The following is an 11,004-nucleotide window of genomic DNA, read 5'->3' as shown; positions in this document are numbered from 1 at the left end:
GCAGTTAATAAGATAGACATAGACCTCAAACAACCGACATAAACTTGTCTGGTACCTGCTACATTTTAATGTAGGTGTTCTCTGATTACTTCGAGCTACGATAATTCATACTTTTGCATACTTCACACAAACATCATGTCACCTCCATGTTTAGCCCACAGTTTTCAGTGTATTGAAAAGCTTATTAACTGAACGGCGTTTTTGCCTAATCAACATTTTTCATTCCCTTGTGAAACCCTCCTACGGGCAGAAGATGGCTTCCGCATGTTGCTGACGCCATCTCTTGAGACACCTCCTTTGAACATAATGCTCACCTACAGATGCCTGTCTCCTAAGGAAGGCACCCTTACTGCTTGGGCTTTAGCTGACATCAGACATTTAGTTTTGAGGACTGACATGTTAAGCTAGTAACCATCGACATGCTTCTTTTGAATATCTCTGCAGTTGTTAACTTATTAACGACGTAAACAACGACATTTGGCCGAGGCAGACCACACTTAGGGACGACACAAACATGTAAGCAACAACGCACATAAATCACTCAATCACTCAATTGAGGCACTCAATGGCTCAAGGGAAACGGCGTGCTGGTGTGGTGTAGTGGTTAACATATCTGACCGGAAATCAGAAGACCCAGGTTCGATTCCTGGCGTCAGCGCCTCTATTGCCTGAGTTGTTGCATTCATTAACTTATGCCTGCTTTTTTGTGTCCCCACTCATAATAGCACTTTTTCAGAGGAAAGGCAAAAAAATGTGAGCTGCAACATATATTTGGAGTAATTTATGACAATTTGAACAAAAATATGTAATAACCTGGGGTTTGAATTAATGACTCTACTGTAATTTGGTCTTCTACACAACGTCTTGCAATTATGCCCATATGAAAAAGTTGCATGCAGGGCCAGTCCGTTCGTTTTGCTTCGTTATGCTGCTTCCTTCTGATTTGCCCTCAGGGCAGAGCAATGTGATGCTTGATGAACTGACAATTGCTTTTGTACTGCACCGTCTTTTGAAACCCGCAAAAAAAGTATTTTAGAAGTTTACGCAGACTGTTCTGCAAATCTTGTAGGTCATGCTTTGTGGTAAACAGGCCTCATCAATGGACGTACTCTGAAACCAACATGACAGGATGCAGTCTTTTCGTGTTGTCTTCAACGTTTGCCCATTGCTCAGGGTTGTTTACCATGCAGTTTGTCCACCAGCTTGCCTGCATTTATGCTGTTCTATCAGTGATTGTAGGTCAAGTTATTGTCATGCAATCACATTATTGATGAAAGATGGAAGTCACTGAGAAGGCTAGCCAGCTGTAGGACTCGAACCCACATCTTCTAGATTACCGGTCCAGGGCTCTACCAATTGAGCTAAGCTAACAGACCTCCCCAGCGACTTCCAAGGGTGCGTCATCTGAAGGGTCAAACCAGCCACTCTCTCTCACTCATCCTCCTTTCACTCTTACATTTTTGCTCACTCATACACACATTCATACGACGGGATCGACGCAAGCGGCAACTGTTGAACATGAGAGAACTGATGTTCTGAGGCTGGAGCACATAGAAAGGACAAATACATAAAAATACATTATTGTTTGTTTGTTACTGTCATTCTTCCTGCTTCTAAGACCAGATAGCACTTGTCTTTGCTATGCTATCTGAAAGACAGATGAAGAAACACAATGTTGTGACACAATTGTGTTTAATAAAGCTCATGTCTTGTAGCCACAGCAACCATTTAGTTGAGTGAAATGATGAAGCCCACACATGCTCAGTTATATTTGTTGTTTATTATTATATACTATTATTGTTAAACTAATATTAATAATATAACTAATTATATACTGTTATTATGTATTATTATTACTGCATAGTCTTATACGTGGTTGCAGATACCCAGCGCAGGTCTCATCTATCATACAAGCTGCAAAGCACACTTTTCGTAAAAGCAAGGGATAGTGGTGTGTGTGTGGCGGGGGGAGGATATGTTTATTATATTAAAAAGTAGTAGGGAAAGGTTAGCCTCTGCTATGGCGGCTTCCTATTCCCAGGAAAGAAAAATAAGGGAAAGACAAACCAAAGAAAAACAAGTGGTGTAAGGTTTTTAACAAAACTCTGTCTTTTCAATGCAGTCAACTTTTGATGAAACACAAGTATGTGTGATGACAATGAAAACATCATAACCACCAGGTCTATCAACACAACCCCTTTGTTTACATTGATATAATGTATGTTTGTATGTATGCAGGCGTTGGAAGGTGGGTGCAGGAGAACACTTTCCTCTTGATCTCAGGGCTTTGGGGGAACGGCCCCGGTTTTCATACGTAAGGATTAGACAGGGCACCTGATATTCTTTCATAAGGCATATTTTTACAGAATTTACATGCATTTTGATTACTGCAGGTAGCGTCTATTAAATTAGAAGGATCTGTTATGTGTCATCAATATGTTTACTAATAGAATCACTACCACTCTGATACCAAACATACCTAAATATGGCCTCACATCATGTGAGTCCTACCAGAGGTCTGCTTACCACAATTTACAATATTGCAGATTAGATTTCAAAAACTGCAGCTGCTACATGGAATAAACTTCCTAAGTGTAAACACCCCATTTAATTGTTACTCCTTTTGTTGTCCACGTCCCATTTCTTTTGGACTTCTTTCGTGAAGGTTCCCAGTCTGAATAATTCATAGAGAGTTGGTGCTATTGGAGAGCTTTCTTATCGCTAAAGATGGGTTGTGCAGTGAGTGGCTTATATGCATATACTCACTAATTAAATATATATCAACTTTTGAATTTTACTTTGGACACTTTTGGGTAAGTACCTGGGCCTGCTTGCACTAGACTTCTGCTAGGGTCCTAACCTTGAGGAATTCCCTTTGGCACAGCCTTGCTAGTACTTGTGTCACATGCTACTGACATAAACTTTCCTATAAGCGAAATGCACTGCCAGAGCTGTGTCAAAGCAAATGCCTCAAGGTTAGCATCCTAGCAGAAGTTTCGTGCAAGTGGGCCAGTACCTCCAGCAAAAAAATATTCTGAGAACGAACTGCATTGACACTCAGCGACTTTTTCGAGTTATTGGTTGGATTCTGTTTATATATTTCTTGTGTGAAGCATTGTACAAATGTGCTCTTTGGCTGCTGTCAGTTGTGTGTCAGGGTCACATGGTAGATACACTGCACTTTTCATTCGTCTTCTCTACCGAACTGGTGCACAACACTCGTGTCGTCTCATGATGCAAACGTGCTGTCTCACCTGCGGAATGACATCATAGCCGTTGCTGTTTACAAGTCAGGTAGAGAAGGATTCCAAAGCATGCCTTGTGGCTGTTCTTTAAGCAGTGTTCACAGAGACCAACAGACCAACTTCGAGGCGGTGCCATCTGCGTATACACAAGTACCAACTAGGCTGCTCCGCAGACAAACAATCTCACATCATCTTATTTCACCAAGAGAACAACATTCTCTTAAGAAATGCCAATTGGGATGTTTCTGCGGCTATGACCTCTTAAGGACTATTATTTTTCAGCTACACCTGCACTCTAATAATAGTAGTAGCGCACTATGACACAAATAAAATTGCATCACTATTGGAAGTGAGGGCATAAGTCGTGACAATGCTCCTCTCGCCGACTTGCCAATGCACAACCAATTTCTGAAGGTTTCATTGAGTGACAGATTCCCTCCAATTTGAGTCGGTCATGAATGTGCAGTTGGTGCAGAAAGTTGGCCTGTGTGAACGCTCTTATCCTTTGTCACTTTGTGTGACAGACAAATGAACATGCGATAGATACGTCAAGTTAGCTGAGTAAGAGAGCTTTGGACACTGCTCTGTACAAAAAATGTGTAAACTCTAACCAACTGATAACTTGAAAAAAAATCACCAATTGCCAACATAGTTTTCTTTAAATATTTTTCACTGAAGGTTCCGATACGTAAAACAGACATTCCAAAAGTGTCACTAGTAAAATTTAAATGTTAGAATTTTCATTCAATTAGCGAGCATATACAAATGAGCCATTGCCTGCACAGTCCATGGCACTGCACTCTCAAGTTTACGGAGGTCTAATCTGCACTAGTGCAACCCAGCTTAAGACATACAGAATTAATTTGCCAGTTTTGATTGAAATGCATGTGTCAAGTGTGGACAACACGCACTTGTTTCCTGACTGTAGGTCCTCTATGCCCACTCAGAAGAAGAGCTCGATGCAGCGACAGCCAGCCCTCATGTCAGTCTCTCACCCATGCAAGTGTCAAAGCGATGCTGCTCGATTACAATCTATTGCTCTTTATTACAAATATCCAATCATTACATTATTCTTTATTTGACACAATATCATTTTCATTCGATACATGTCAGGCCACATCTGTCATTCGATTGACTCGCCTGCAAGTTTGTTGCGGTTGTTTATGTTGCAAAATATAACAAAATTTACAAAAAATTCCTGGAGTATAATAACTATTGGGACCTGTCTACTAGTGTGTGCTGACATTTGTAGTACTTATTATCTGTATGACGATATAATAAGTTCAACATGGTCTTCACTCTTGCATTGAAGTACAGATAGCCTGTTTGTGTTCCTGCTTTCAGTGTATGTCTCAGCCTTCATTACACATCTCTACAGAAACACATAGCACGACACATCGTATCGACAGTTCAGTACAGTGGATCAATTCTACGCACCGTGTTTACCAACAGCATATGAATTATCAGTGGAGGCTCCTAAATGACAACTGTTTCGACGCAAGGGACTGTTTTGATGTGCTTCGAATGTGGGTCGAGGCACATACTACATCAGACAGGGAAAGAACGACATTGACATTAACAGTGCGACTGGACATACTGTTCCTTGTGTGACAGTTTCCGAACGTTGAAATTAACAGTTGTTGCCCTCTTGCTGTATATGGCATAACACATTCTCCGAATATCTGTCTGGTTTCAACTATAACTTCGTAACGTTCCGTCTCATCTACAGTTCAAGGGGTAGTCAAATTTGACCCACCCTTGCTTGCAATCCAAACACATAGTAAAGAACTTCGAAATTACGTGCGTGTTCCAACCTAACCTTATTCTCCAGCACATTTCACCACTCTCCGCCCTGTCCCGTGGGCGATGCGTACAATTTACAAATAGTCGCCGTCGGCGTCAGCGTCCGTACAGCAAACGCATCGGGTTTTCGGGGTTTTCTGCCGCTGCCGCCGCCGCTCTTCTGTATCGGTCAGGGTTTCGAAATACGCGTTCGGGCATCATCATCAGAATGAAACAAGAAACGGTACGCCACCTGAGTTCTACTTATAGCTTAGTCATGACCTTGTAGCAATCAGGTAGTGGCCCTTTGTGACTGCTACATGCGTTATAATCACAGTGAATGTGCCTAGATTCCAAAAATTTTCTTACACCCCATCTATGCTTGTGTGCCACGGTCTTTGCATTGTGAAAGTCAAAAGAATGACCTTTTTTTAGCACGTGCTCCACAAGTTCTGTGCGGTGATTCATTCCCTATTAAAAAAGCACCACATGTGTGACCCATCAAAACCCGCTCCAATGTGAACAAGGTACTGGGTCCCATTGGTGGAATCCAATTCGACCCCATACAATGGCGTCCTATAAGATCTTGGAGGACTGGGTGGATCACACGGAGTGGATATCCCATTCGACAGATCGCATTGAATTTTATTGTGACCCTATTAGTATAGGTCTCATTAGATCCTGTTGGATGACTACCTATGAGGTCCCCTCTCGTGATATTAAGCCTGAATATCCGCACTAATTGAATCGAAAGACAGGTGACAGCGAAGTTCAATGTTATAAAAATATATTTATTGTGACTAGCAAAACAGTCAGACTTGCTGACAGATAGGTAAAACGAACAGTACAAATGTAAATGACCAGTTGTGATAGCAAGCGTACCAAAAAAGTAAAACTAGTTGGGAAACTACAAAAGCGAATAATAAAAACAAAGTAAGGTACATGTAATACTCGTTGGGCACCGAGTCCCATTCCGACAAACAGTCAGACGAGCTTAGCGGCTCCTAAAACAAACACTAACTTTGTAAAATCGCTTGTTTGACAGTACGCCTTATTCCAGTAAAACAGTAAAATGCTTATAAGTAGCTCAGGGGCCCTCAATCCTGGCGACAAAGTAAAACGGTTAAATGTCAGCTCCATGGTTCGCGAACCAGTGAAATTGATGCAATACTCTTGAAGCTCACCTATAACTGTGTCCTAGATGACCATTCATTCTCCATTTAGGCCACAGTACTTCCACACACACAGAAGGCCACAGGCCTTCATTCTCCATTTAGGCCACAAAGGCCATTTAGGCCACAGTTGGAGTTGTGCTTTCAGAGTATTGCATCGGGTTTCATAGGCTCGCAGACCCTCGGACCTGACCGTTAAACAGGGCATACAGGGGTCTGCGAGCTAAGGAAAACACCTCGTAAGGAGCCTTATCCTCGTGAAACAGTGGGGTAATTACTTGGTGTTGAAGTCTCAAGACGGAGATCACCTACACCCGCGTTCGCAATACTTCTTGCGCCGTCCGTCATGCTAGCAATGTCCGTTAAGCCACCCACAAGACCAAATGAAGGTTCAGCATCATATGTTGAATGGGAACACAACTGGACTGGACTCGATGATGTGGATGTTCATCTTCAACCTTCAACAAATAAAGAATAGGTGATTCCTTGGGATGCCCAGAAGCCCCATCAAGGTTGACGTGTCGAATTTTTAGGTGGAGTACAGAACGTGTGCGGATAAGCCCCAGTAAACAAAAAGCGACAGTGCTTTGTTTTTAAACACACACCAAGGCTTCTCGCATCATTTGGATCTTGTAAGCTTTTGCAATGTCACGAATTTTGGACCGAAGAACGCTGCGGAGGAACACCTGCTGCTCATTTCAGGTCCTCCTCAGGGACTGTTTTTCAGAGTATTTTTCGAACAAATCTGTAACAGTAAGAAGCAATGTGTGTTACTTCCATGCAGAAACAAAAACGAGCCATGACACTCACTGCACAGGGCCACAAGCTTGTTGCTGTCAACTGCATCTTTCATCTCAGCTCTGCTGGCTATGAGCCTATTTGATGGAAGTCCCGTGATACTCTTGTTGAGCAAGCTCGAAGATGCAAAAAGGCAGATGGCCGCCTCCCGTAGTGCCTTTTTCTCGCCTCCGAACGCAATGAGGTGGTTAAATTTCTCCACTGCCATTCAGATGCCGTTCCCTAGGTGTATCTAGTGCAACCTACGTTTCAAGACCGAAGGCTACATCAGATCACGTTGAAGCAATCAATTCAAGGTAAATTGCTGCACGAAGAAGCACAGAAAGTTGAAATATTACAAGAAATTACCAACCCAGGGAGCACATGGTGGGCTAGTAGACGTCTAAATGATGTCTAAAAAAAGATAAGGAATGTCTATAGAATGTCTAGGCACTAGACCAAATGTCAAGTATCCGTCCACTAGACGTCAAACAACACGTCTAACGTTACGCCACCTAGCCATCTAGCCTTAGACATCCGATGTCTATGTACCTAGCCAAGATTTAGACATTATTTTGACCTGGATGTCTGGAACAGGGTCAGACACTTAACCATGTATTAGACATGAAGTCTACAGCTAGACCAATTTTATCCCTCCATTCAGGCGACAGGTCTAGGGTTATACATTTCCTGTACCTTACTTTAGCCACCCTTAGACCTACTTTAGACCATGACTAGTCCTGCTACTGTCCTGGCATGCATTCATGCAGAAATGTGATATAATTGATAGCAACACGGATCTCAGCATAAACATTTATTCATAGTAAACCACACACGAAGTCTACGATACAGAACTCAGTCTAAAACTGAATTGACTTTGCCGCCAAGCAGGCGTCTTGTGTTTTGACTGAGGAGTGTTGAACTGGCAGCAGTTTCGGGAAAGTGCTGCCCCTTGTAGCACCAGTAGTACCCCACTAGTAGCCACTTGTTCACTGTACCCAGTGGGGCACAGTGAAAAAGAAGTTTCGGGAAGCCGTGATGAAGCTTGCGCATGAAGGAATCATGTCTGGACACCAAGGAGGTCAGAAGTCGACGGACAGAGTGCGGGCAGATTTTTTTTGGCCTGGAATTCAGGCAGACGTAAAGAGATTCGTGAAGTCGTGCGACCAGTGCCAGCGGACGACGTCCCGAGGGAAAGTGACCAAGGTAGCCTTTGGAAGGATGCCGAGCATTGAAACACCACTTCAACGTGTCGCAGTTCATCTCATCGGCCCGATCTGGCCCGCCACCACAAAAGGGAATCAGTATATCCTCACCATGGTGGATTACGCGACGCGCTACCCCGACGCGGTAGCCTTGCCGGGCATCACGACGGAACGGGTTGCGGAGGGTCTCGTCGAGATGTTTACAAGGACAGGAGTGCCGAGGGAGATACTCAGCGACCGGGGACTCGCCTTCATTTCGGAAGCCATGCAGGAAGTGAGTTGCCTGCTGTCACTGAAGCAATTACACAGTTCACCATACCACCCAATGGGAAATGGGTTGTTAGAAAGATTTAACGGAACAATTAAGACAATGTTCAAACGCATGTGTGACGAGAGGCCGAAGGACTGGGATCGGTACTTAGCGCACTTGCTATTTGCGTATAGGGAGGTACCCCAAGCAAGTTTGGGCTTCTCCCCCTTCGAAGTGTTGTACGGGCGGCATGTACGAGGCCCATTATCTGTCTTGCGCGAGTGGTGGACTAATGAGGAAATCGAACACGATGTAAAGACGACGTACAAACACGTGTTCGAGCTGCGCAATAAACTGGAAGAGACATGCAAGATAGCGCATGAAGAGCTGGATCGAGCGGGCGCAACGTACCGCCAGCAATACAATAAAAGGGCCCGCCAGCGACCAATGGAAGTGGGACGAAGGGTCCTAATCCTCCTGCCGACGGACCACAATAAGTTGCTCATGCACTGGAAAGGTCCCTACCCCATCGTCGGAAAGAAAGGCGAAGCAGACTACGCCGTAGATCTAGAACACGGGACGAAGGTATTCCATGCGAACCTCTTGAAAAGATATGAAGAAAGAGACGCTGACGTGACGGAACCAGTGAAGACGACGGTGTGCAACGTCGTATCCATAGAGGAAAGTGAAAGGGAGGACACTGTCCCCATGCTGAGCCTTGAACAGAAGGAGGACTACAAAGACGTGGTACTATCGGACGGGCTGACTGAGGAATGACGCGAGTGAGCTGATGCTCGTGTATGAAATTATCCTGTCAGATGTTCCCGGCCGCACAGAGTTGGCGACTTGCAGCCTGTAAATGACCGCGCACAGACCGGTGCACACGAAACAGTACCCACTGCCGTTTGCGGTGCGGAAGACGGTGGAGGAGGAAGTGCAGAAAATGCTTGACATGGGCATCGTTGAGATATCTAGCTCCCCATACAATTCGCCACTGCTTGTAGTGCGGAAAGCAGACAACAGCCACCGATTATGCATTGATTTTCGGAGGCTGAACGCAATGTTGAAAGCAGATGCAGAGCCGATCCCGCGGCCCGATCATATGTTCGCAGACATCGGGGGAAAGAAGTACTTCACGAAGCTCGATTTCACAAATGGATATTGGCAGGTCCCGCTTGATGATGAATCAAAGGTGAAAACAGCTTTCGCGACGGAATCGGGCTTGTACCAATTCCGGTACATGCCGTACGGTCTGAAGACTGCTCCTGCGGTGTTCACGAGACTTATGCGGAAACTTTTCGATGATCTACCAGATGTTCGCTATTACTATGATGATGTCCTGGTCGCGAACGACACATGGAGCGAACATATCGCGACGCTTCGAGAAGTGTTTCTGCGAATCCGCGATGCCGGGCTCACTGTGCGCCCTGCCAAGTGTGATATAGGACAGGAGGAAGTGAATTTTCTGGGACACTGTGTTGGAAAGGGAAGAGTTGTCCCCCTGACGACGTTGATCGAGAAGATTCAGAACGCAGGACGACCAATGACAAAGAAGCAAGTGAGATCTTTCCTTGGGCTAACCGGCTATTATAGAGATTTTATTCCCGGGTATGCGGAAGTATCGGCGCCACTCACAAACTTGACGAAGAAGGGAACGAGCAACCAGGTGGTGTGGGAAGAAGCTCACGAGAAAGCGTTTCACAATCTGAAACGACTGCTGACAGAAGCTACCATTTTGAGACTTCCCGATCTGAATAAAGACTTCGTGTTAAGAACAGACGCATCTGAGCAGAGCATCGGGGCTATTCTTCTGCAGGAGCACGATGGCTTGTTACATCCGGTGGCATACGCTAGTAGGAAGCTGTTACCCAGGGAAGCGGCGTACGCCACAATTGAACGAGAAGGCCTTGTCCTCATCTGGGGCATTTACCAGTTCCACACCTATCTGTATGGAAAGTCCTTCGTCCTACAGACCGATCACGAGCCGCTTCTCCATCAACCGCAAGCGACACGCGAACGCGCGAGTGATGCGGTGGAGTCTCCAACTCCAGGAATACAACTTCCGGGTGGAATACCTAAGGGGAAGTTATAATGTCGGAGCCGATTATCTGAGCGTGAAATGTGTCTTTACTGTATTGTTTGCGTGAGTTTGCAGTGATCCGTCACGCTGGTATTATACACGTCTGTGCGTTATATAGACATGTGTATGTGTTCGACATAGTGTTATACGTGATAAGATCTAATGATATAACATTGAAGCTATGATTTGATTATACAATATGATGCGTCGTGCCCTGAACAATCAATTGTACAAGTTTCGTTGTGCTATGCGGTATACCATTCAGATATGTTTTGAATATTGGTTTGTAGCTGTGAGACGTTTGCATAGTATTGTATAATGTTCTTAATAATGTCGTGTCAATAATGTAGGGTCGTCGTGTCACCGTGACAGATATCGTGCATTAGAGGTTACGTAATTTTGTTTAGAACGTACCCATGCTAGTTGTACTCTGAGTGTGGATTTTTGTAGTGTGTGAAAGTCTGTCGGATATTATGCAGAAAACTTTTGTCTT

The 11,004-nt window shown here is 44.5% G+C and overlaps 1 non-coding gene across 1 annotated transcript; it reads left to right on the top strand.

The window, feature by feature from the left end:
* The first annotated feature begins 586 nt into the window (after nucleotides 1-586).
* Nucleotides 587-658, top strand: Trnas-gga (transfer RNA serine (anticodon GGA)). Its single transcript has one exon. It is a non-coding gene; the product is annotated as a tRNA-Ser (tRNA).
* The last annotated feature ends 10,346 nt before the right edge of the window (nucleotides 659-11,004 follow it).

Source organism: Ornithodoros turicata, unplaced genomic scaffold (genome assembly GCF_037126465.1).
Source record: "Ornithodoros turicata isolate Travis unplaced genomic scaffold, ASM3712646v1 ctg00000857.1, whole genome shotgun sequence".
Taxonomy (NCBI): domain Eukaryota; kingdom Metazoa; phylum Arthropoda; class Arachnida; order Ixodida; family Argasidae; genus Ornithodoros; species Ornithodoros turicata.
This window is presented reverse-complemented; position numbering and strand designations above follow the sequence as displayed.